At 38.7% G+C, this 24,902-nt stretch overlaps 1 protein-coding gene across 1 annotated transcript in view; it reads left to right on the forward strand.

Annotated features, from left to right (window-relative positions):
* Window positions 1-24,902, forward strand: part of PTPRN2 (protein tyrosine phosphatase receptor type N2) — a 635,529-nt gene that overhangs the window by 115,853 nt on the left and 494,774 nt on the right. The gene's annotated exons all lie outside the window — the stretch shown is intronic.

Genomic DNA, 24,902 nt, shown 5'->3' on the forward strand with positions numbered 1-24,902 from the left:
CCATTCATGGGTGAAACAAAAAAAAAAAAGATAAAAAAAAGATTTAAAATGAACAGGTAGAATAGAAGGAGGGGGTGGGATCAAATTAATCCAGATATTCTGTGACTTATTTTGTTATATATTGCCAAGATTTTGAATTTCTGCCTACTGTATTTTATAAAAAACAGGTATTAAGTAAAAATCCCAAATGAATTCTTTGCTTATGCTATTAGAGGTGTTCATTTACAGCCCAATAACCACAAAGGTAAATTGACTTTAAATTGATGGTGCCTTTCTGCCTTGTCCCTGTGCTGCCCTCATCAAAACTGATTGTTTAATTCTATTGGAATGCTAGAGACCAAACTAGATTTTCAGATTTGTTTATTTTTTTCCCTCTTTTTTTTTTTTTTAATTTTTTTTTATTTTTAATTTTCATTAGAAGATCTTGTACTTTCAAATCTTGATACTGGCATCACATTTCTATTATTTCACGTTTCCTGTTAGAGCTTCTTTTGAACACTAGATTTGCTGCTACCTGGTATCACAACAAATGCAAGAACTGAACAAAAAAGCTTCTTTGAGAGAAGGCTTTTGGCAATTCAGTCTTATCACAGAAGTGTGTGTCAGCAATGCAAAGCTCAACTCCTGGAGGAGTTTAAGTCTTCATTCTTGTTCCTGAGCCTGCTTCATAGAAATGTGTGAAAACAACATGTGTGCAGTTCTGTGGTGATGTGACAGACCTCACCTTGCCTTTTGATTTCAAAGATTTTTTTTTTTTTTTTTTGTTAGAAGATAGCTGAATTAAGGTACAAAGGAAACTTCTCCACTGAATAAATACAAAACCCAACTTATGCACAAAAACTGTGCTGACTCTTCTATGTGTATTTTATGAAAAAGCCTGGAATTTCCTTTTATCCAGTGTGTCAGATGGTCCCTTTTTCCCTGTTTGGTGCAGATCACTCTGTTCTCTGTTAAATCCACCTGGTGCACAAAGTCCCATCTGCAGCTGCATCCAGACTTGGGACCTGTGTTCCCAGGGCAGCTGGCTCTGGTCCCAGCTCTCATTTTTTTAGTTTGGGCTCTGTGAGGTCTCATGCTGACACAGATTTGCTCTCAGCTTTGGCATCTGAAGCAGCAAAGGCAAACTCTCCTAAGCCTTGAAATTTGTGGTGAGATGTTCTGGGGTTCCTCGGTTACCTGTGCTTGATGCTTGACACACCACAGGAGCTCTGCTTGCATTGGTAAAGTTTTGAGGCCAGCCTTGCCAGCAGAAAAAGAAACCTTTTGTTTTGCACTAGCTTTTACTCAAAGCTGGTCTTCCAAGGAAAACAGAAGTTTGGAGCTTCTCTCTAGCCTTGCTATTGTTTGCTTTTTAAGGCCTACTGAGTGTGACATGTGCCTAATGAGATGATTGTACCCACTCCTGACTCATGTCTTGGGATATTTGCTCCCAACTTTTCTCTGTGCTACTATTGTTGGTCTAGGGCTGGAATTTCTTACATAAGTGAAGATCTTGGTGCACAAACATGTTAATCCTTCATTTTGATGTCCTTGATAGATGAATTGAGACAGTGCAGTGCATCAAGCTGCTATCTCAGAAGGATACATCCATTTCTCATGATTTTGTTTATCATTTTGAATACAGTGTGGAGTGTAGATCCCTGAGCTACTGCTGAAAAATCGAGCTCCAGAACCCAGAAGCAGCAGAGTGGTATCAGTATGGTGCTGTACTGGGAATAATTAGCTTTGCTTGAGAGGCAGGCCTAATTAGCCCATGCACAATGTTGCTCTAACGAGGTTATATTCTCTCTGAGACCTCAGCTAAATATCCCTGCATGATGCTGTATAAATGTACTGGTTTGGCTGAACTTGGTTCTGACATGATGTTGCATTGCACTGAGTAAATAAGTGTTTGAAGGGGCAAATAAGGGTCCAGAAAGAATTTTTCCTTTTTTTTTTTTTTTTTCCCCTCTGTTTTGTTTTGTTTGTTTGGAGTTTTGTTTTGTTGTGTTTATTTGTTTGTGTATGCAGGAATATTTATTTATATCTGTGGGATACTATTCTGTCATCCCAGCTCACTAGGAGCATCCTGGTGAAATAAATCAGTGGAGACATTGCTTATAATTCACTCAGGAAAGAGCTGTGTCATTCAAGATCTTAGAGTTTTAGACTTATAAAAATGCTACTTCTCATAGAACCATATATAAAAATGACTGTCTTACAATCATGCAGGCTATCTGGTCTCTGTTAACATGCCACAGTGGCAGCAACAGATTTCTTTTTAATTCTGTCAAAATGTTAGGCAGATGTGGTTTAGCCAATTAGAAAATTTCCACTAATTTTTCTTGTGCCAAGTTGAAAGGCATTGTTGATGACTTAGTCTGAGTGCAGCCTGTCTTTCATCATTGTTCCCAGCTTTTAGTCCTGTAGAGTCCTCCTGTTCTCCATAACTCTTCTGCCAGAGACTTGTAGAAAAATACCTGCTCTGGTGCCTATTGATTATTGGATTAATTTGTGCTTCTGTTCAAAAGGCTGATTGTCGAGGATGATTTAGCTTCAACTTGGATTTTGTATTTTTTTCTGCTGTTACTAGAACGTTTTTCTAAAATATTTAAAACTAGTCCCATGTAGAATGAAGTGCCCTGAGAGATGGGATGACCCAAGTAATCCCCAGATATTTGCTTTGTGAATTAATTTCTAAAGCTTTATTCAGACAAAGGGAAACATTTGGTGTTGGAATGCTGCTCTGCCCTAAGGCCAGACTCTTCCTAAACAGGGAACAGCACCGGCAGGGCACCAGCTTAGGTGCTGGGCATTGTCCAGGCTTTGAGTTCTCAGCTTCCCAGCAAGCTGTCCTGTGATTCCCACTTGGATAATTGACTCTGAGAGTAATGCCAGCAAAATTATTTCAGAAGGGTAGGGAGGAAGGCAATAGTTTTCCATATCTTTGCCAGGCTCTGAATCTAATTCATGGACAATATCATAACACTTGTCATTTCCACTGAAGTGCTGATTTTGCTGGGCCAGTTGAGTCTTTGTCTCTCACCAGTGCAGAAATGACATTGCTTCTGGTCCCAGCCCTAAGAGAACCGAGGGACTTTTTTGACATCTGTAAAAAATATCACCTACTGCACACGCACTGAGCAGAAACTGGTCTTGTGTTGAACTTGGGTATTATGTGAGAAAAGATTGTGAAAGTGCCTTAATATGGCAGTGTCTGAGATGCAGGGCTGATTTTTTTTATATATACCTTCAAGTTCTGCATCCAAATTCTTCATGAAGATGTTGAGGAGCACTGACTCTATAAAATGGAGCCCTGCCAAACCCCACTAGTGACTGAGAAGAATTTTATAAACCAAATTTTTAGAAGTAAAATGGAGTCTCCCTGTGACTGCATATTCCGTGGCTGAGATGCAAGTACTGAAGATGCTTACTTGCCAAAGCTTTTAAAAGAAAATAGTATAGTAGTGCTACAATATCTAGTCTGAAAAATGTATGGTAGGATTTCTTTGGTGGTTTATGAAAATGTTTACCTATTGGTAAGAAAAATTGATTCGATGTTCTCATTGTAATTCTTGCTTTACTGTTAACAGAATCTTATAAAACACCAGTTTAAATGATAGTCTTTAATGAGATACCTTATCACATAGTGAGCATACTTGCAATCTTTGGGTTTCTCCTGTTACGTTTATTGCATATTTTGTTGTTGCTCTTCCAATGCATATTTGTATAAATTCTTACTGGTTTCACTGGGATCACTGAAAGGAAGAAAGAGACTCTGAAGCACAAAAGTATTGCTCCTGTTCAATATTTCTCTCAATTCTTATTCAAGTGGGTTTTTTTCCCCCTACATGCAAAGTTGCTTTATAAGTCTTTTATCTCAAATACTTAAACCCTTCTGAGATTTTCTTTCATTCTTTTCTTGCTCTATTTGATTATGTTTCATGTCTGTTTTCAAGGATAATTTTCATCTAAAAAATAGCCATAATGTCTTAGTATGAAACATGATTTATTTATTTAATTGTTGATAACATCATTTGTGAATTCAGTCACAGACTGAGTACACCTAGCTAGAATATTAATTTCATACAAACATGAGAGCAAATAGTGAGATGTACTGTACATCTTGATCATGAGGTTAAGTGAATTCAGGCACTGTGGAATGGAATATAGCTGTGCAATTCTAATTTTGTTTCTTCCTGTTGATTACCATATTTAGATCTGGAAATAATGTTTTTACAGGAAAAAAAAAGCTAAAGGGAGAGGAAAGAGTGAAACAGCACAGTAATTTTCTTATGTGAGAGCTAAGCATGTTAAATATTTCAATATTCACTTTTAAAGCAAATTAGATCAAACAAATCACTGTACTTTTGATCTGTTTCAAAGACTTCAGACATTTTTGTCATAGCGTTTTGGCTGTTTCAAATGTTGTTGATGGCTTGACTTTTAACAGAAACAAAACAAACTTACAATTATTTCTATTTCTAAGCAGAATACAGGACTGAAGACTATGGCTTTACTGACACCTTTGCTATGGAACAAACACATTTGCTTTTTAAATAAAAGCAACCTAATTGATCCATGGTATCACTGCAACAGCATTGCAAGGTTAATACGGACCTGCATTCACTGTGTGCCCCAGCACGTTCGTTGTCCAAGTCTGAAAACCTCTATATTGAATTGGAAGGCTTTTAAAGTTTAACATTTAATGTTGTTGGGGTGATGCAGGCCAGTGTTCTCAGGGCTGGTAAATGGATTAGATTGCAGCACACAACATATAGTGAGTCTGTCCCCTGTGTATCTTCCAGCACCTCAGCAGAAATGTTATGTTGCAAATAGTTTTGGTAACCCACCAGGTGATGAAAGGTTTGGTGATGGGTTTCCTTGAGAAGCTCAGTGAGGATAGTAACTGGGAGTGCATCACTGGATTGAGAGAATAAATTAATGCAGCAGAAAGCCATGCAAACAATTGTTTACTTAAACAAGGATCTACTGAGCTGTAGAAATATGAGGTAAGCAAGTTATAGATAAAAATATAAAACCAAATTATTGTAAATGATGATGGGTGGCATGATTGTGCTTATCTGTAATTCTGTCACCAAGAAGCAGTGACAGGCTCCTCATAAAAATATTTATGGATCCCTCTGATTGCATGAAAGTTCTCAATCCACTGCAGACACTGGGAATTTGTGGTCATTCTCCAAAACTTTCAGGCTGTTCCTCTACAGGTCAAATCCAGCAAAGCCCCATGGGTTATTCTCAGCAAGACACACTATTCCATACCCAGAGAGGGAATGAGTGTGTTACTGCCATGTGCTCCTTGTGCCCAGCCCTAGAGCAGCCTCCTCCCAAAGGGATGCTTGTGCTAATATCCATCTCTCCAAAAGATCATAATTCTCAGTGAAAAGCTAAAATTCAACTCAGAGAAACACAGTTCCTAGAAAATTTTAAGGTGGAAGTAGTTAACTGAATTGACGGGGAAAATTGGAATTGTAGTGAAGAAGATGAAGATTTGCAGCAGCTGAGTTATGTAGCTGGTGCCAGTAGTCTTGGGATAGTAAATGGAATCCTTTTCATATTGGGCAGCTGGGGCTGCAGTGGTTATGAGCTGAATGTGGATGTGCATTGTGGATACATGGATAAAGCTAAGACTGAATTAGATGTAGCTCTGAGGTTAGCCCTAGAATGAAAGCTCTGCTTAAAAGATCACATACAAATCTGGGAGTTGGAATTATTATAATTTGATCTCCCTTTCTGTAGCCTTTGTCTTTTCCCCTTTCACTTTTGCCTTTTTCTTTTAGAGCAGACTCAAAGAAAATGTGTCAAATTCATGGAATGTTGATATCCCAGCCAGCTGAAGGGGGAAGCAGTTTACCAGAACTTACATCTTGCTAAATATTGTCATTGTGTTCCGTTCTGGACATGGTAACAAAACTTCAGAAAGCTAAGAAAAAACCAATTAACCACATCTTTTGGCTCTTACCCTTTGGTTTTTGAGCTTAGTTAATGATTAATTGTATTTTTACACAGGAAATGTTTGTAAATAGGTAGTAAACCCAAAAGAGTAATCATATGGAGAAAGCATGTTCTTTATGTCAGTCAGTGGCACTTTCAATATTTTTAGTAATGAAATTCCAAATGATAATCCAAGTCAGTCTTTCAGATCCTCAGTAACTTTAGTATTTAGTCTTAAGCCTCAGCTAAAGAACTGGAAGAAAACTAGCACAGATTCTTGCAGGAACATTTCAGTGTTGTATATTGATTTGATCTACAGGAATAATTTCATAAATAATGTATATATTATATAGATATAAAAACAGATAATTTAATAAAATACATAGCCAGAAGGGTGATCTAATGGTGGGATGAAGGAAAGTCTCATAAGTCAACTCAAGTTTGTGACCTGCCACGTTATTTAATATCTTAAACAATTTAAAAAGTTCCACAGTCTGGTGTTATCCATTTTTCAGGCAAGGAATTAATTGAACTGACAAGGTATGAGGAAAGCATTATAAATCATTTTCTAATGAACTTACATGTCTGAAATTTAGACCAAAAGCTGTAGGCACTTTTAATACAAGTTAGGTTTGACATTATCTTGGCAGTGAATTCACTAGTATTCTGCTGCAGCCAGTTCTTTTAAAGTCAATATTTTTCCTATAGCTTCTATATGTGTAGATCACAAGGGTACCTTTGCCATGCCAAACTTTGCTCCTTGTACAACACATGAAAAATGAAAGGCAGGAGAGAAAATCTTTAGCAGTTTGGCTAGTAAAATTTCAACAAGAATCCTTCTTTATACAAATGGTATTTAATATATTCACAATAAATATGCAAACTTGGGAGTTTTATTTCATGCTTCTTTTTCTCCCTCTGGAGATTCTTTTACCTGTAAAGCTTAGACATGTTTGGAAATAAAGCATCCCAGGCAGACATGATGAGTGGTTTGTTGGTTTGGGTTTTTTTCTCTTCTGTGAATAGCAGGTGTCACAAATTTCTGGCCATACTTGAGTCAGTTGTTGTCAGTTTGACTAACACTGCGTAGTTGGGTAGAAATGTTTGCAGCTACTGAGTGAAACAAGCTTATTTTCTTACCATGAAGATTTTGAAGAAAATGTAGAGAAAACTGTATCACTAGTGAGCTGTTGGCTTTGTGTGGAATTAATTACTGCTTTTTGAATATAAAATATAGTGCTTTTGTGCCAAAGTCCTTCTAATGCCAACAGTCAAAAAATTCCATTTATGATTCAAATACTGTGTTGTTCTACTGCTGATGCCTTCATATCTGCCTGAAGATATGTCCCTGCTTGAATTTAAGTTGTAATGGCAAATTCAAATTTTGCAAGAAAGAAAGTAGATTTTGTGCTTCTGTCTTTAAATTAGAGTCTTTTTATGACATTATGTGAAATAAATAAAGTTAGCTGAGTGTAGTATTTTATTTGAGATAGAGGAGAATGGGAGTAAAATACTGGAAATCTATTAAATATTCAGAAACAGTATTTAGGAATGTGCTAAATTCTTAGTGAATACTTAATGGTGGAATTCCATGGCTGTACAGCTGTATTTGTTTTCAAAAAAATAGAATTTTTCCTGAATATTTAATTATGTTTATAGAGGAATGAGTTACAGCATCCTGATTTTCATCCTGAATCTTAATACAGTTTTAGAGTTTTAGGAGCATAGCCTGCCCAGTTCTCACATTTCCTCTGTCTTCCTCTGTGGAAGTTACAGGCTTCCAGTAACAGGCTGCATGGGGTTGCCTTCCCCATTTTGAATGCCCTGAGTGCCTGAAGAAACATAAGATGAGCCATTCCAGCTGCTCCATGAAACCATTAATAGCTTAGAAGCCCCCAGTCTGGATACACTCTCCAAAAAGCAATTTAAAGAATAGGCAGAAGGCATCAGGGGAATTAATTCAGGTAACCATTCATATCTATGACTGCAGAAAATACAGGGTTATTTTCAGGTATGTGTTGGGGAATAAAATCTCAGTACTATGATATCAGTTTACTAAGTAAAAGTCAAAAGCAGGATGTAACTTCATAGGCAAGAAAAGCCAGGGTCAAAGTACAAAACTTACTCTCAGAGCTTTTCTCTTACACTTTAATTTTCTTTCCTACCTTAGTAAAGTTTTCAGTTCACTGAAACCTATATTTTCCTCCCTTTTTGAGACTCCTGAGTTGGCCTGTTTCCAGCTAGTCATGCTGTGTGTGCTAGCATGTGCTGCTTCTTGTTGGAAATATTTAATTTCTTTTGTGCATATTCATTTTACATTATCTGTGTATACCATTTCTTAATCTTTAATTTTTTGTTCTATTACTCTTACTATTCATTCTTCTTGCCCTCTCTGTTCATTGGGGAAAAAGAGCAATTACAAAATCCTGTGCACTTTTTTGTTTTCTAGTTATGAAATTATTTAATTCTTGGAAATGAACAAATGCCCGACACTGTCTGGTGGAAAGTGAAGCGGTTCATTCACTGGCAATATAATAAGTCCTTCCTGGGTGAGATGAAGAATATACAGGAGAAAAAGAGTTCCAGTAGTGTTTTGATTTGTTTCTGTTGAGTTTCAATACTGACATTTTTTCCTAGCTACCATGCCTTTCATTAGGAAGGCTTTGAATTTAGGAGAATTATTATTCATTAGAGAGATCACCCAATTACCAGAGCTTCATTCTGATAATTAAGGTCAAACTCATTTCAAAAACAAATCAAAATAGAGAAAAGAAAAAAATACAACGGAATACTCTGTTGATGAAAGTACAAAATTTAGAATTACCAAAATTATTCTATGTCAAACTCATATACAATGTCATGAAAGTCAGTCATGTCACACAATATATTTTGGGATGAGCAGAACTATTTTTTTATTAAACTCACCATAAGTCAGTTTATCAAAGAGCTTTCTGTGCGCTGTGCTGCTGTGACTGCTGAGTGCCAGGACCAAAACCCAGTCCCATTTCAGGACTGAGTATTGTGAGAGTCACTGGGATCCCACAGTCACATCGAATGTGGACACTGCTCTTTTGTGAGGGACTTTGGTTTGAGGGCTGGTGCTGTGGCTTCAGTTGTCAAGGTCCAAAGCTCTCAGGAGAGGAAATTGCAATGAACAATGTAAAGTCAAACAGATGCCCTGGGTGCTTTGCTGTAATGAATATCGAGAAGAAACGTAGTTAAACAGTTCCCAAATCTACTTTATGCACTGGTGACCTGCTTTCTTTCCTCAGAGATGTTTACTTACCAGGCATACGCCATGGTCTGAAGCTATTTCCCTGCCAACATGAATAAAGCCGCAAAGTCTATTTAAATAGGTAACAACAATGATATTTCTTTGTTTCAAAACCACACAGAATTTCAGAAATTGAATTTTTATATTGCTGGCTTCCAAACCAGTATAGTAGATCTATAATCTTAAATGTAATTTTTTTTTCTTTCAAGTTTTTGTATATTGTTGATGAAACCAAGGCATTTGCCCTTTTGAAAGATGATCAGGTGTGTGAATATAGTTACTCAACACAAATGTTAGCAGATGTGTTTATTTATATTGGTTGGCATGCAAGAAGATATCTTTCAGAGAGACAATTTTTCTGTTAATATTAGAGTTCTAGTTTTCACATGAAGACATTTAACATATTCCCATAGGTCATATTTGTCCTCCATGTCTATTCATATAAATATAAATCGCTTCTTACCCTTTAGGATGATGTCACAAGTGATATTTATTATCTAACATTCTGAATTGACTTATTTTGGGCATAAGTGGGAGAGTTGCAGTTCTCTGTCCTGTGGCTTCATACTTGGAAGAGACTGAGAATCAGTGGACCAAGTCCCCAGAAGTACTCATGCATGGTACCAGACCTCTGTTTATGCAAGTCCACATTTAAGCAGCTGTTTGAATTTAATCATCTGAGGGTATCTCTCTGTGCTCAATAAATAGTACCTATTCTGTATTTCATAGCTATCTTTTTATTTTCATCAGCCTGTGTAAGCTTCACAGCCTATCCAAACCTTGTGCTAAGTCCATAATTATTATTTAACTGTCACATGGTGCAATATCAATCACTACACTACTATTTACATTTTTCAACATGATTAATTAGTTTACTCAACAGGGAAAAGTGATCTGTCACCAACTGGGAAATGGGGACTGGGGAGTATAAGGCTGAAACTGTCAACACTGAGCATATACAAACAATTTTTTTTTGATCTTTGAGGGTTATGGGTACATTACATGAGAGGGGATTTCCACAAAAGCATCACTTAGAATGTGATTAGAATTAATGAAATCATATAATAGGATGGAAGAGACCTGGAGCATCATCTTCCAAGCCCCATCCACCCTGGCCTTGAAGACTGCCAGGGCTGGGGCATCCACAGCTCCTCTGGGTAACCTGTTCTAGTGCCTCACCACCCTCACAATAAAGAATTTTTTTCTAACATCTAATCTAAACCTGCCCTCTACCAGTTTGAAGCCATTTTCCTTTCACTACATGCCCTTGCAAAATGTCCCTCTCCAGCTTTCCTCTAAGCCCACTTAACATACTGGAAAGTGTTAAAAGGTTTCCCCAGAACTTTCTGGTCTCCAGACACAAAAATCCCAGCCCCTGGGCTGGGACAGAACTACTGTCTCCAAAGGAGAGGTGCTCCAACCCTCTGATCACCTTTGTGGCCTCTGGACTCGCTCCAGCAGTTCCATGGTTTTATGTTGGAGGCCCTAGAGCCGGACCTGGCACTGGGGGTGGGGTCTCATGAAACCAGAGCAGAGAGGCAGAATCCCTTTCTCTGCTGTCCACACTGCTGTTGATGAAGCCCAGCACACATTTGGCTTTCTGGGCTGTGAGTGCATATTGCCAGGTCACGTTGAGCTTCTCATCCACCCACAGCCTTCTCCTCAGGGCTGCTCTCATATTAATTCTTATTTCTTAGTTTTTGAGGGCTAACGAGTCTAGCCATAAGCGTTGCTGCAGTCTGGCTGAACTTAACCATTAAACTCTGTCTCATTTATTACATCTTGTCCTATGCCCAGCAAAAATAGTTTTATAATTATAACCACCTCTTGGTAACACAGGACCAACATAGCTCCTTCTCTTAGTAACATGGCCAGCAGAACTGCAAAGAGGAATGCAAGAGTAAACAACTAGTGTCAATGGAACACCCAAAACTGCTTTAGAGGATGTTTTCCCAGAACCTGGTAGTACTAAAGCAAAAATTAAAATAAACAAAGTTTGCTTAACAGGAATATTAGCTGGTTGAAATGGTAACTAGGGAGTTACCTAGAGACTTTTGGGAGCTTCAAAACAAACAAACAAGAGGGGTAGCTTGAAAGAAGTGTAAAAGAAGCACGAAAACCTGCTGCAGCAGGGAGACAGAAGTGGGAAGAGAGCAGCATCAAAATGGTGTTTGCAGTGCTGCCTGCTGCCCCACCACCGTCACAGCCTGTGCTGTCCTGGGTTGTGCTTCCTCCCTGCTGGAGGCTGCCAGGCACTGCTGGGACATACCTTGGGCATTCCCACCTGGCTCTGGGAGGTTCTGCTTCCTGCCTGCAAATTATGCAGCTGAAGAAAGGACAGATTTGTGCTAAGCTGGAGCCCCCACATCTCCTGAAGGAGGTGCCTGTAAATAGGAATCTGTACCCCAAAAGAGGGATTTCCTTGTACACTGCCTGTGAGTAAGCTGTGTGTGTGCAGGGAACTATGAATGAGCTGTGGGCATTGCAAATTTTGGAGGTCTAGTAGTAGAAGTCTGTTTAGAAAATTGTGAACATTTGCTATCATTTGTTAAGTGCCTGGTATTGTGGTTTGTCTGTTCTTTTGTTGGTATCGATCCTGAATATATAGCTCGCTGATTGCCAGTTAATTACGTCCCATTAATAAATCAATAAAACACTTCAACTCTGATTTCGTTTAAACCATGTGACTTAGGCAATTTTTTCTTGTGACAGCACTGTATGTAAAATGGAGGTAAGGAAAGATAATATATCTAGAAAGTATATAGGGAATGCCTGCTTTATTTAGCACATCAGTTTAGATGATGTGTTTTTTAGCATGATAGCTCAGGCTAGCATATTTTGTCGACAATTTGGGCTTTGTTCCTCAACTGATCCTGTTGTTATGGGATGTGTGGCTATTTTCATAAACCCAGTATAAAATAACTGTAGTCTTTATTTTTGTTTATAAGTTTTGATCTTTAATCAACAGTATAATCTTTTATAGTGTCTCAGCATTTGTTATCTTGGGCTTCAACCAAACTTCCGTGGAAAGTTCAAATGCCTCTTTGAATTGGAAAGCAGATCTGGGAACATACTATTCTGCTCAGTCTTTGCTTATGGCCATAATCCTTTCTGCCACGTGAGTCTAAGCTGTAGCTCAGGCAACCACTGTCTACACTTTGTCTGAAAGTGGCCAATTAAAAAAAAAAAAAAATCCTATAGGTATTTATAGTAACTGGTGATAGACTTTGTACTTTTATCACATGAGTTATTGTACTCCACACCCATGGTATCTATCTCTGTATCTAGTTTGCATATCATACATTAATAAAATTTAAAAGTATATTAGTTATAGGCCAAAGAATGAGGAAGGCATCCAAAAAGCATTCGCTCTCTGAGCATATATGCTATTTGCAGATAACCAGGCTTACAATTACAGCATTAATGGCTATTTTGAACTTTTGCTGCTGTTAGTGGCATTGTGCTTTGTGTTTCAGCTACGTAACACTAATTCATGCTGTGAACTTTGTTTCTTCAGGGAGGTAGTATTCAGAGATCTCTCTGAGAAAGCATTGTATGGAGAACTGCTTTATTAAATTTGTCAGTCCTGGCTCTAAATGAGTGCCTTGAAAATGAATTCCACTCTACAGTAAGAAAATGCTTTTAGAGATAGTTCATAAGGACTGTTCCTGTAGGTGAGCAAAGCTAAAGGCATTGACGTGTATGTGGTGCTATCTCTAGCTAATGACTTGTAAAGGATGAGACTATGGAAATTCCAAATTCATTGCTAGTGATAAATGATACCCATTAAATAATTTCAATACAATGTTTCAGTTTTGTAAAACCTGTCTCAGAAAATACCAGAATAACATTTGGTTGATAAAAGACTCATGTTGCTCATCTGTAGGCTGTGATTTCATACTAAACTAATAAACTAGAAGGGCAAGATTTAAAAGAAGAAGCAGAGTTCAATGCTTGTTAGAAGTACATGTGGAGAAAAAAAAATAGATATTCAGGACTTGGGATGGTCGTTGAGACAGTTTTATAGAACAAAATGTTTAGAATTGAAATATTACTCAGAGGTAAGCTGGAATTGAACCTACGTAGATGCTGTCATTTTGCTTAATGTTTGCATTTTTGCTCATGGTAGCTATCTGTGGGTGATTTTGAAAATTGAGAACAATACATGCAGGTGAAATTCTTGTCAGCAGTGTGCTTTTGTTACAGCAGACCTTCAGACTTGATATAATAGCAGTGTACCCAGTAAATTATCTTCACTCCCGACAGTGTAACATTGGCATGCACTCTGTAAAAGTCTGCTGTGTTAAATTTCATGACCTCAATAATCTATTTCTTGTGCATCAGCAGATTAATCTGTTATCAGGAGTACTTAGAAGTTCTTTCTGGTTTTGGGTGTTTCTTGACCACTGTGACTGTGGTGACTACTCTTTTCTGATACCCCACACCATAAATTCATCACAACCTTTTATCCTAATAGGCAAAATGATTGAGCTTCAGAGTTTATGGAAGCAGAACTGCCCTTCAGTGACACTGGGAATAGATTCAGGCTCGAGGCAGGCTGGGGGATAGCTGTACTAAAAGGGATTTCTTCAGCTTGGTAGAAAGCTGAAAGTTTGAAGTCAGGCCTGCCCAGTAATTTCTGAAACATTTCACGAAGTTATAGCTTGTGAACACTTCCATGTGGACTTGGAAGACAGTTCCTGGAGACTGCACAGAGGTCTCTGTGTTGATAGATGTTGTATTCATCTTGGCAGGAGCCATTCAAACTTAGTTATTTGTATAAACTATGAGCATTTTCTATAAAGTGAATAAATGGTTGTTAGAGCTCAATGCAGATGGCATCAGTACCTGGCTTTGGGCTTATGAAATGCATATATGAATTTCCACAGATAACATTTCTCAGAGTTTAACAAACTATTAGAAAGAGCATTAGGGAAGATTTGTATGCTGTGTACATATTTCCAAGACCTGAATTCTGCCCTTGGGGAATTGACACTGCTGCTGCTCAAAGGAGAAGCTATCAAGGGAAAAAAGTACTGAAAATCCAAACATGAGTGAATAAGAGATGTTTTATTTCCCCTTCCCCCTTCTCTATTTGCAGAAGATTGGAAAATAACTGATATTGCAACTGTAGTGGCATAAGCCACTAAGAAGTAAAAAGGATCTGAGAAAAAGCAAATAATATTAGTGCTTTTCTTTGTATTATATCTTCATCCTAACCTGCTCAAATTACAGTTGTATCATGGCTCTGACAATGGCAGGGTTAGGGTTTTTTCCTAGATTAATGTTATTTTTCTTTCACTTGTCGTTATAGCCTACAAAGTGCATATCTTTGCAAATTTTCTATGAGATGCTTTCAGAATAACTGAAAATATATTTTTGTAGTGCATTTAATTGCAGCTATTTTGGATTTCCTTACCCTATAACTTAAGTACATTCTAGATCCCATATATGACTATTATATTTAGAGATTTTTTTCTCATCGTCTTCCTAGAAGATAGAAAAAGAACACGCAAGAGAAGAATAATTTACTCTGCATTTCATTAGGCGAGAACTTTGAATTTTCATGAGACTATTTCTCCCCATTTCAAGCATAATATCAAAAGGCCTCAGTCCTGCACCTTTGTCATTTGGACAATACAGATAATTTCTCATTCTAAATCTTTGTGTGCTAAGGACTCATACATTTGTGTAATGAAATGCATAGGTTGTTTTGGTGGTAATTACTTGGTGGTTTGCAGTATGCAGTCAAAGTCAGTGTCTTCCTGAGGTTCAGCTCTTGCTGTGCGAGGTGTACAATAAATGGATTTTGTGGCAGGACCTTGGCATTTCCTGCCCTACGTAGCAATATTCCTTATTGTCAGCCCTTAGTTACGGTTTGCTGCCCGCCAATTTGGAATTAGTCAGGGCCTCATTGAAAGCCTTGGTTCAGCCCCTGCAAGAGGGAATCTCTGTGATGCTTTGCTGGTTTTAAACGGCCTTTGCAGAATTGCAGGATTTTATCAGCACAATCTGATTCAAAGATTTAGGGTGTAAGAAGAAAAGTTGGATGTCTGACATGGAAAGGAAATACCCAAGAGAAAGAAGTGTGTTTGGGGTAATTTTAAGTACACTTCTTACTGATTTAGTTACTGAATAGAAAACTTTTTTTTTTTTCCCCTGGAAGCCTTGTTAGCTCCCACATTAAATAACCCTCCAATACTGTGCTCCTGCTGCACCCGGTAGATTGAAACCCAGTGTGAATAAATAAATGGCAAGTCAGACAGTATCTGCTTTAATCCAGGGCACTAGAAATAGAGACATGACTTTTAATGCAGGCACAGGCACAGCCCTGGCTGTAAAGGCTTTATCAGCTCCTGTTGCTTTTTCTTTCTCCTCTTACCCCTCTTTCACATGAATAAAGTCATGATGGAAATTGCACCACAGCTACATCTTCACTTGGGTGATTTGTCCTCTTTTGGCTGCTACTGAGTAATTCTGAGATGCAGACGGAAAGATCATCCCAAATGGATGATGCTAACCTATGTGTAACATCTGAAACTCGGAAAAATGTATGTTGTAAAATATTACTAAAGAATTCACTAATCATTAAAGTTACTAGAAGTTAATGGTAAATACTTAGTTACTGTATTGTTACAGTCACAGACTCAGAATCTTTAAAATATTCAGAAGAGCCTCAAATCTATGTTTAAAAATAAACAACATGGAGGTCTGACATCTGTCATCAAAATCTCCTTTGGATGGTAGATATCTGCAGTGTCCAGCTTAGCAGACACCCACCAAGAAGCTTATTTTTGAAAGTTTTTGATTTTTTACATATAGCCAGTAGCTGCTGATGCTGAACTGGTATTTCCAAAACTGGTGTCATTTGAGTGTTAGCTTGCATTATGGTAAAGGTACGTAGTATTTCTAGCAATGCTATTATGCAATAGATAATGTGTGTTTGTACAGACAATACCGTATCACGTTAATAAGTGCCCAAGGTATCACATGTGAACTTTACTGTGGCAGATGTGTTGGAAAGGTTAATCCTGCTTACAACGCTTGCAGAGAAATATTTTTATTATGAATATATCATAGAATTATAGGGAGAGCATACAGGATCCAGTGAGTGTATGGAACATGGCAGTATCTTTGCTAAAGTATAAAAGATTTCTGGAATAGAAATAACCAGACAGTATTTCTGAATGCCAAAAAACTACATAAGAAACATCCAGAAGGCCAGGCATTAGAAAATCCCTTTTATCTGAGAAAGCAACCTTCACTTCTTATAAGTCTTAGCTCACTGATGTTACTGCTAGTGGAAGCAGAGACAGAGCCAGACCACTGTTGAAAAACAGCTTTAAAAGGCTCTAACTGGAAGAAAATAAAATGCTTATTCTCCAGGGGGCTGGGGGAGGGTTTTTTTCTTTTTCTTGTTGCCCCTTGCATTTTTGTTTTGTAGATATGGAAATTTGGAATAGATGGTAGCTGAGGGGAGTGTATCTGTTGCTATGCAAGGCATCATATCCTTTGCTTAACTGTACTTGTGATTTGACCTTGAGTCATGACTGATTTTCCAAGATCTTTCCAAGGGCAATGGCATCAAAATTCTCCACAGTGCTGCTGTTCCACTTTTGCTATACCTGTGTCAGCAATACTGTGCACATAATGAATTTAGGGTCAAATTGGAAGCTTCTTATTAAACTAGTGGCATTGGCTTATTATACTGGTGGCATTGCATTGTGAGTGGTTAGCTAGTGAATAAAGTTTTTATGAGCTTCTGCGTTAACATTTTTCTTTCTTGGTATGAGGCCCCAGTCCTCACCCTGACTGTCAGTTTTCAGGTCCTGGTCCTTTTCTGCATTTTGGGATCTAAATCTGAGTAGCACACAGAGAAGTGCATAAAGTATATTCAATATCTCATGAAAATAGATTTTTAAGTTAATTAGCAGATGGCTTTTCAATTCCTCTGGAGTGCCTGGTTTAGCAACTTTGCATTCATGTGAGTGATCCCATTGACTTCAGCGGGAGCCTGTATGAAAGGCTGTATGCTCTGGAGCCTTTTGCCAGCAGCTGGCAGGACTTAGAAGGATATTTCCTTTTCTGCAGATATGAGAATAAAAAGATATCTTTATCCAAGAGGCAACGTGCTAGAAACCTGCCTAAGCTCAGTGTCAGCCTATTGTTCTGCTGTTAAGAATGGGGCTGCTGACATTAGAGAAGCACAAAAAAGCAGCATAACACTTGTGAGCTCTACCAGCAGTAGACATGTGAATTAGGGCAGGATGTTGACTCTGATATCTTTTTTTTTTCCCCTCCTTAGAAGCCCCACTTTGGAAGTGCTGTCTATATTCTATTAAGCAGTTAAAGAACATGTTAATAGCATTGATTAGTTTTTGATTCTCAGAAGAGTAAGGAGGGGGTCAGCAGAATGGCTGCCTTTTGTACTTCCAGAGGGCAGACTTGGTCCTGTTTGTGAAAGGAGCTGAAAGTGTTTCTTGGAAGATTGTCTTGAAATGCAAAGGCGTCCAGGAAGGAAATCCTAAAGCTGCAGAAGTGCACCGTCCCAGTGTGCCATAAGATGATCTTTGCTGGTGTAAGGAAGACCAGCCTGGCTGAACAGGAAGTTTTTACTGGAACTCAGGAAAGAAAAAAAAGGAGAGTTTATGACCTTTGGGAGAAGGGGAAAGCAGCTCATGAGTTTGTGAAATGTTGCTTTCCGGGCCTGCAGGATCACGTCCAGGGAGGCTACAGTTACTGGTGACTGGTATGGGACTTCAACAAAATGAGCTTCTGCTCAGGAAACCATTTATTCAGCACAGAAACAGACTCAGCTTAGAGACAGAGAGCCCAGAACAGAGGCAGGGTGGTGGGTTTTATGGGACCGAACCAGGGTGAAGTTTAAGGTTGGGGTCTAATAGGAACATAGCAAGGGAGAAACCTCAGGGGCTCAAACCCAATCCGAAAACCCTGGACCCACGAGGTGGGGCAACTCACAGGGCCCTGAGACAGAGAGTTGGAATTCACTCTTCCTGGGCTTTAAAGCCACGCCTCTCACTTTAACAATGCTTATTCGAAATGAAATCTTTGCCTCTCTGGGCGGGGCACCTCACAGTGAAAGGCAGGTGCTGCTTGACCAACCTGATCTCCTTCCATCACAGTGTGACCCATTTAGTGTGGATGAGGGAAAGGCTCTGGGTGTGTCTACCAAACCTTAGTAAAGCCTTTGACAGTTTCCCACAGCATTCCGCAGGAACTGGCTGCTCTGTACTGGGTGTACTCTTTGCTAATAAAAAGCTGGCTGGATGGCTGGGGAAAGAGAGTGGTGGGGAATGGAGCTCCATCCAGCTGGTGGCCGGTCACAAGTGTGTGCCCCAGGTCAGTACTGCTTACTTATCAGTATCAGTGATCTGGACAAGGGGATTGAGTATGCCCTCAGTCAGTTTGCAAATGATGCCCTGTCAAGTGGATGTGTTATCTTCTGGAGGGAGGAAGGTACTGCAGAGGGATCTGGACAGGCTGGAATGATGGACTGAGGACAATTGTATGAAGTTCAACAAACTGAAGTTCTGGGCCCTGCACTTGAATCACAACAACCCCAGGCAGTGCTGCAGGCTGGGGCAGAGTGGCTGGAAAGTGGCCCTGCAGGAAGGGACCTGGGGTTGCTGGTCAACAGCACCTCAACATGAGCCAGGTGTGCCCAGGTGGCCAAGAAAGCCAAAGGCATCCTGGCCTGTGTCAGAAATGGTGTGGCCAGCAGGACCAGGGCAGAGATTTTTGCCCTGTGGGCAGCACTGCTCATGCTTTGGGCTTGGCAGTGCTGGGTTACTGGATGGGCTTAATGATCTTAGAGGTTTTTTTCCAACCTAAACAATTCTATCATCCCACCTTAATTTTTGATCCTTAGAGATTGTCAAGCTCTGTCTGGCACACATAGAAGTGCTACAGTGTGCGGGAAACTGGAAATAAAAGGGAACTACTTCTTTAGTCACAATCCTTGTATCCCAGTGCCTGCCAGAGTGGCCGTCTCGTTCTTCCTGCACTCTGGTGGAGACGTGTCTGCCCAAACTTACAGAATCGCTCCTCTCTTTCAACATCACAGGCACAATGCTGTCTGTGTCAGAGCCAGAGGCAAGCTTAAATAGCTGTAGATATATAAAGGAACAAAGTGAAAGAGTCTTTTGAAGCCCAGGAACTACTTTGAATAATTTAGAGATCTTCCTTATCATCCTGCTGTTTACCTTGGCAGTTTAGATGTACCGAGTCATTGCCTTAGTTTGTCAGAAAGAAGTCAGAGGTTGGGTGACTGGAACAGCTCAAGTTTGACTTTGTCTGTAGTTCATTATGCACAGTGTTCTCCCCTCATTAGAAATAACCAAGGTTTTCTGTAGATTTTCGATATTTATGAATTATGAGGGTACTTTACATAAAGGGGTTTTTTTCTGTTTTTATTTAAATGCTTTTCGGTTCTCAGCAAGTAAGTTTATGACAGCAGATTTGCATTTTGCAGTTTCATGGAAATGTCTTATTTCTTGCAAAATACCTTTACTTCCAGGGTGTATTTTTTACTTAAAGTTGATAGTCTGTTTTTTAGTGAACAAAGTGAGAAAGCTTTGGGAGAAAAGATGCACAGAGGTTTGAAATATTCATGGAAGTCTAAAAATGACTACTGACTTTTGTTTACTATAGATTGTATTGGCTTTCACAGAGATGAGGATTGGCTTTTAAAGAAAAACCCAAATCCCTCCAAACGCTTCATTTTGGAAAGGAGGGGGAGAACCGACACTCTCTGATGATTTGTTTTCATGAGATGTCTGCATTAGCTCTCAAATTACAGAGCTGATTTGATGGAAAATTGCAAGAGGCTGCTCATTTGTGACTGACCCTGCCATCTAACAAGAAGATAGACCTTAGGCATAATTGGGTTGATGCTGATTTGATCGCACACAAAAAAAAGCTTAAAATAAGTCTTAGATCTGCAGAAGCAAGGCAATGTTCCATCCTTAAATTGCCCCTTTTGTTGGTTGTCACAGGATTTTGCTACACTGGATGACTGCTTATTGGAAATCATATGCCTCCTTCAGTGGATTGAGGATAAAAGGATTTTTATTGATGCTTTGTGCTTCTATATTTTGGAGAAAGGAGCATTTTCCCAACATACACAAAGAAATGCCACACACCTTACACTACATAACTTGAGTGGAAGCAATAAATCTAGTGAGATTAGTTTCCTGAAAACTTCTCACCCACATGTTTCATGTATCCTTGCATAATGAACAGGTGAAATATTAGATTTGGCTAATGAAGGTAACCTGAGTCTTGAATACTTCTTGGGGAATTGATATTATGAACTTGTTTCAATTTCTCTGAAGACCCAAGAAATGAGACCAGGAACAGTGTGTTTGTCTGGGGAGGAAGCACGGTGCTTATTTCCTGGTGGATCTACACACACCATGGAAGACAGATCCGGATATTCCGTGCTACCGCACGTACATGGTGGCAGCCTGCATAATCTGGGGTGTCTGGGAGACTTGTGGTGGCAGGGCTGGTTTTATAGAGCAGTGAATGAGGACTGGGAAATCTGTGAGATGTGTTAATTCGGCACCTCTCCAAGGCAGTCTCCACTGCTCCTGTGGAGCACGGCCAGCCAATTAAGCTGCCTCCACTCAGCCACCCCGTCTTGCTCGGATGCCCATGTGGATGCAGAGGATTGCAATTTGCAACTGCCTATACAGGTGAAAATTTTATCCAAACATCCTGCTGCTTAAGGACATAGATTTTTTTGCGTCCAGAGTGGTTGGGAAGCTCACTGCTTGTGCTTATAATGGGCTCGCAGAAACATTTTGCATAAGGCTGAGTGTATTTTTCTCAGAGATTTGATTAGACATGTCTACAAACCAAACTTTCATCTCAGCACAAACTGGTATTTTAAACAGGTATTATTCTGAGGACTTAAGACATTGCAGTGGAAAAGATTTTTCAGGCTCATTCTCACAACATCCCGAATGATGTTGCAAATAAGTTTCAACTCTGTTTTAGCATAGTTGCAGCAAGTGTTGCTGTGTTTGTGACAGACTCCTCCCTTTGATAAGGGAGTAAATTTGCATGGCTGAGTTAAGCCCTCTGAAAATAAGGGCTTACAATGAATAAAACACCAATGTACTGTACCCCTTTAATTACCGTAGTTCTAAGACAGCATAGTTATAACATGTAATTAAATTTCATTGTACAAATGGAACATGGGTTGTGGTAGGCACATCTTTCATCTTTTGATGTATAATGACATTCAAAATATTCTCTAGTACTCAGTTGATAAACAACTTGAAGAGTCAGGGTCTACAGAGTAGCTTGTTTGATTTTAAATTTGTAAGATTGGCACGTGGTCTCTTTTGACGATACTGCATTCTGATGTGATCCATTTATCTAATGTCATTAACAGTACATGCTGAATGTACAATTAAGCTTGAAACTGTCAATGTCAGTGGCTGTTAAAAAAGGGTTGATAAAAATGAGAAGAGGAACCGCTGTTTTGTAATAAGCATCTGTGTTGCTTTTAAGTCAAGAAAAAAAAAATCAATGAATTTCAATATATTGCTGTCTTCATTGCCAATGTAATTCAATAAATATGTTAATTCACTTTTCTGAACACTGAAGAGAGTGAGAGCTTTTTGTGTCATTTATTTTTGTCAGTTCTGTTTTTCTTTTTTTTTTTTTTTTGTTTTAGTTAGACTTCCAGCTTAAGTCTAGTAATAAAAATGCTATTACATTGAAGTAGAAAGGAAATATTCTATATCTCAAGCTATTAACAAACTGCAGGATTTTTTCTTTATTTGTTTGTTATCTTTGAACTTGCAAGCCAGCAAAAAATGGATGTATTCTTTTATCTTTAACAATTCTCCTCCTGATAGAATAAAATGGGAGCACTTTGAGGTTCAACAAATACAATTGTCAGTCCACATGCTAATTTCAGTGCAGAAATTTCTTCCTAACGACATTGCTGGTCTTCATCATGAAACATGATAGATTGACTTCATATACTTTAATCCTATTTAGGAATTTGCATGTTCTGTAGTTTCATGAATCAAAACTGAAGTGTTTCTTCAAGAACTCTTTGACACAATACCATTATCTGGTAGTAAATTACATAAACTGATAAAAGAAATACCTGTATTTATAGCTCTCTACAAACATGCTCTTGTTTTTTAATAGTTATGTCTGTTCTCTAAAGAAATTATTAACATATTGCTAAGTGCAGCCATATAGGAGAGGCTTGAAAATCATGTTCACTATTGTAGTATTCTTTGCTGTTGTGGCTTCCTGAAAAACTAACAGATGTGCAAGTATTGGAAAGGAGATGTTGTGAGTGTGCAGAGCTGTGAGCTCCTCTTAACATCAGCTCAGCTGCTGTATTTTGGAAAAGACTGAGAGGTTTTTGCTCGTTGAGTAAGAAAGAGCCTGTGTTTGAAGCACAAAATCTCCTCAGGGCATCTATGTATTAGGCTTCTCTTTTAGCATGTGAAATCTGCTGAAAGACACCATTGGTAGCATATCAGACCTCTTCTGATTCTTCTCTCTTATTGCTTTCCTGTTTAATCCTCTAAATGCTAGTCAAGAAATGAATTATCTGAATAAAGATTTATATACTATTATATATATTTTCTCTTGTCCAGTTAATGGCTGAAGTTGTGTGGACCACATGTCAATAAAATATCTGGAAGCAGTTATTCCAAACGAGGCCTTGTAAGTGGACAGGAGATCTCCAAAGCTGCAAATCCTACAATCACCAGTTAATATTCCAGGTCATAAGACAGCAACAGATTTGCCAGCTGGACTGCTTTCATGCCAATGAAGGTTTTCAAAGGAGACAACGCTATGGCTCTATTAATGATTTACCTTTTATTTTTACAAGATTGACATTAACTGAGATGATTAAATGCTGGCAAAACCAGATATTACTCCAAGTAAAGGAAAACCCATTTCAGGATGTCGATGCTGTATACTCTCCATTCCACATTCCAGAATGGTGGTTCTGGCAGCAGGTGTTGTGAACACTGCAGCACAGGTGGAGCAGAGTTAGTAGTGCTTATACTTGAGGTGGGCAAACACATGCTGGGGAATGGCATCTGAGCTAAAGGGGAAGACAATAATATAAATCTACCCAAGATGAATCATACCAATGACCTGAAAAGCTTTGATTTGCTTTGGTTTGATTTGTCCTCTTATTTTTGGAGGAGAACTAAGTTTCTAGAATGGAAATGGAGGAAATGGCATTGATTGGAAGTTGTAGAGCATTGGTTGGTCTGTATAAGAAACTTTCCTTTAAATTTCAGAGTACAAAGTCTATTGAAGGATTTGTAAAGTGAATACAATGTCTTAATAGAATGTCAATGGGAAGTATTAATGAGAGAAGTACTTGGACTGAGCTTTGTAAAAGAATTTCTGAATAATTGATTTTATAAAAGATCTCTCTTTATATTCTTACTGTTGACTTTAGAGCAAATACTAAGACAGTACTGTCTGGAAACAGTGCTTCTTTCTTGATAAAAAAAGAATATTACAATGAAAAGAATGAGCACCTGTGAGAAGTAGAATGATAAAATCATATGAAAAGTACAGAATGAAAGTTGATACAGCAAGGGACTAAAAATTTGACTATTATTAGAACATTCCCAGTTGGAAATGGTGGAGGAAAGGGGCTTGCATGCAATTTTCATTTACTTACAGTGTTACTATGAAAGACCGTGAACAATTTTAGAATGTATCTATCTGGGACAGGGAGGAAGAGAGAAACAAGTAGCAATGTGCATAACATTAACAAAACATCGCCTGTAATACACATATGGACGTTTTCTTTTAAATATATTGAAGAAAGTTTAGTTGAAGCTGGAGGATGGGAAAACAAAGGCTGATGATAAGGTTAGAGAGTGAATTCTCTAATCAATGAGGAAACTAGAGGAGGGCATCCTTGTTAGCCTTGCACCTTACACCTTGAGAGACGATACCAGATAGGCAGATGATGCAGGATGATGTAGCTGATATCTGTCAGTACATGGTTGATAAAAGACCAGGGAGATAAAAGGTCTGTTTAAGGCCAGCATTAGCATGAGAACTAATGACTCATGAGTAGGTTCAGAGCCAGACTTAGAGGATTCTTCCAAGATTTTGGCTCTGGAGCCACCTTCCAGATAGGAACTTTGAACAAAACAGTGAGAATGCAAAGCTTAGTATGTTTATATCAGAGGAAACGTGTTATATGCAACACAGAGGAAATTCCTTTCATTTTTCTTATCCTATGCTTGGATTTAAACTTAGTTGCTATGCTGCCTGTTACACAAAATGGCACCTGTTAATTGTGTCAGGTACTTGTGAGAATGCTTATATGTTTCAAGGAAAACATTCTGGGGAGGATCAATATCCCCTGCTGCTTATGCTGTCTTCCTAAAAACACATGGCCATAGGAGCTACAGAAATGACTGTGACCTGCTGTGTGGCTGTGCATCTGAGCAGCACAGAGTGATCCACCTGCAGTCAAAGCCAACCAGAGGTGCACTGACTCCTACAGGTGTGCCTTGAAATGCTGCAGCCCATGAACTATCCAGTCAGCTTTGGTGTAAAGCAGTTGACCAAATATTAGTCTACTGTGGAAGAAAACAAGAAAATCTATGTTTTTTAAGAGAGTTTGGTAAGCTCTCTGATACTGAATGCTGTTGTC

This window comes from Cyanistes caeruleus, chromosome 1, assembly GCF_971803275.1.
Source record: "Cyanistes caeruleus chromosome 1, bCyaCae1.hap1.1, whole genome shotgun sequence".
NCBI lineage: Eukaryota > Metazoa > Chordata > Aves > Passeriformes > Paridae > Cyanistes > Cyanistes caeruleus.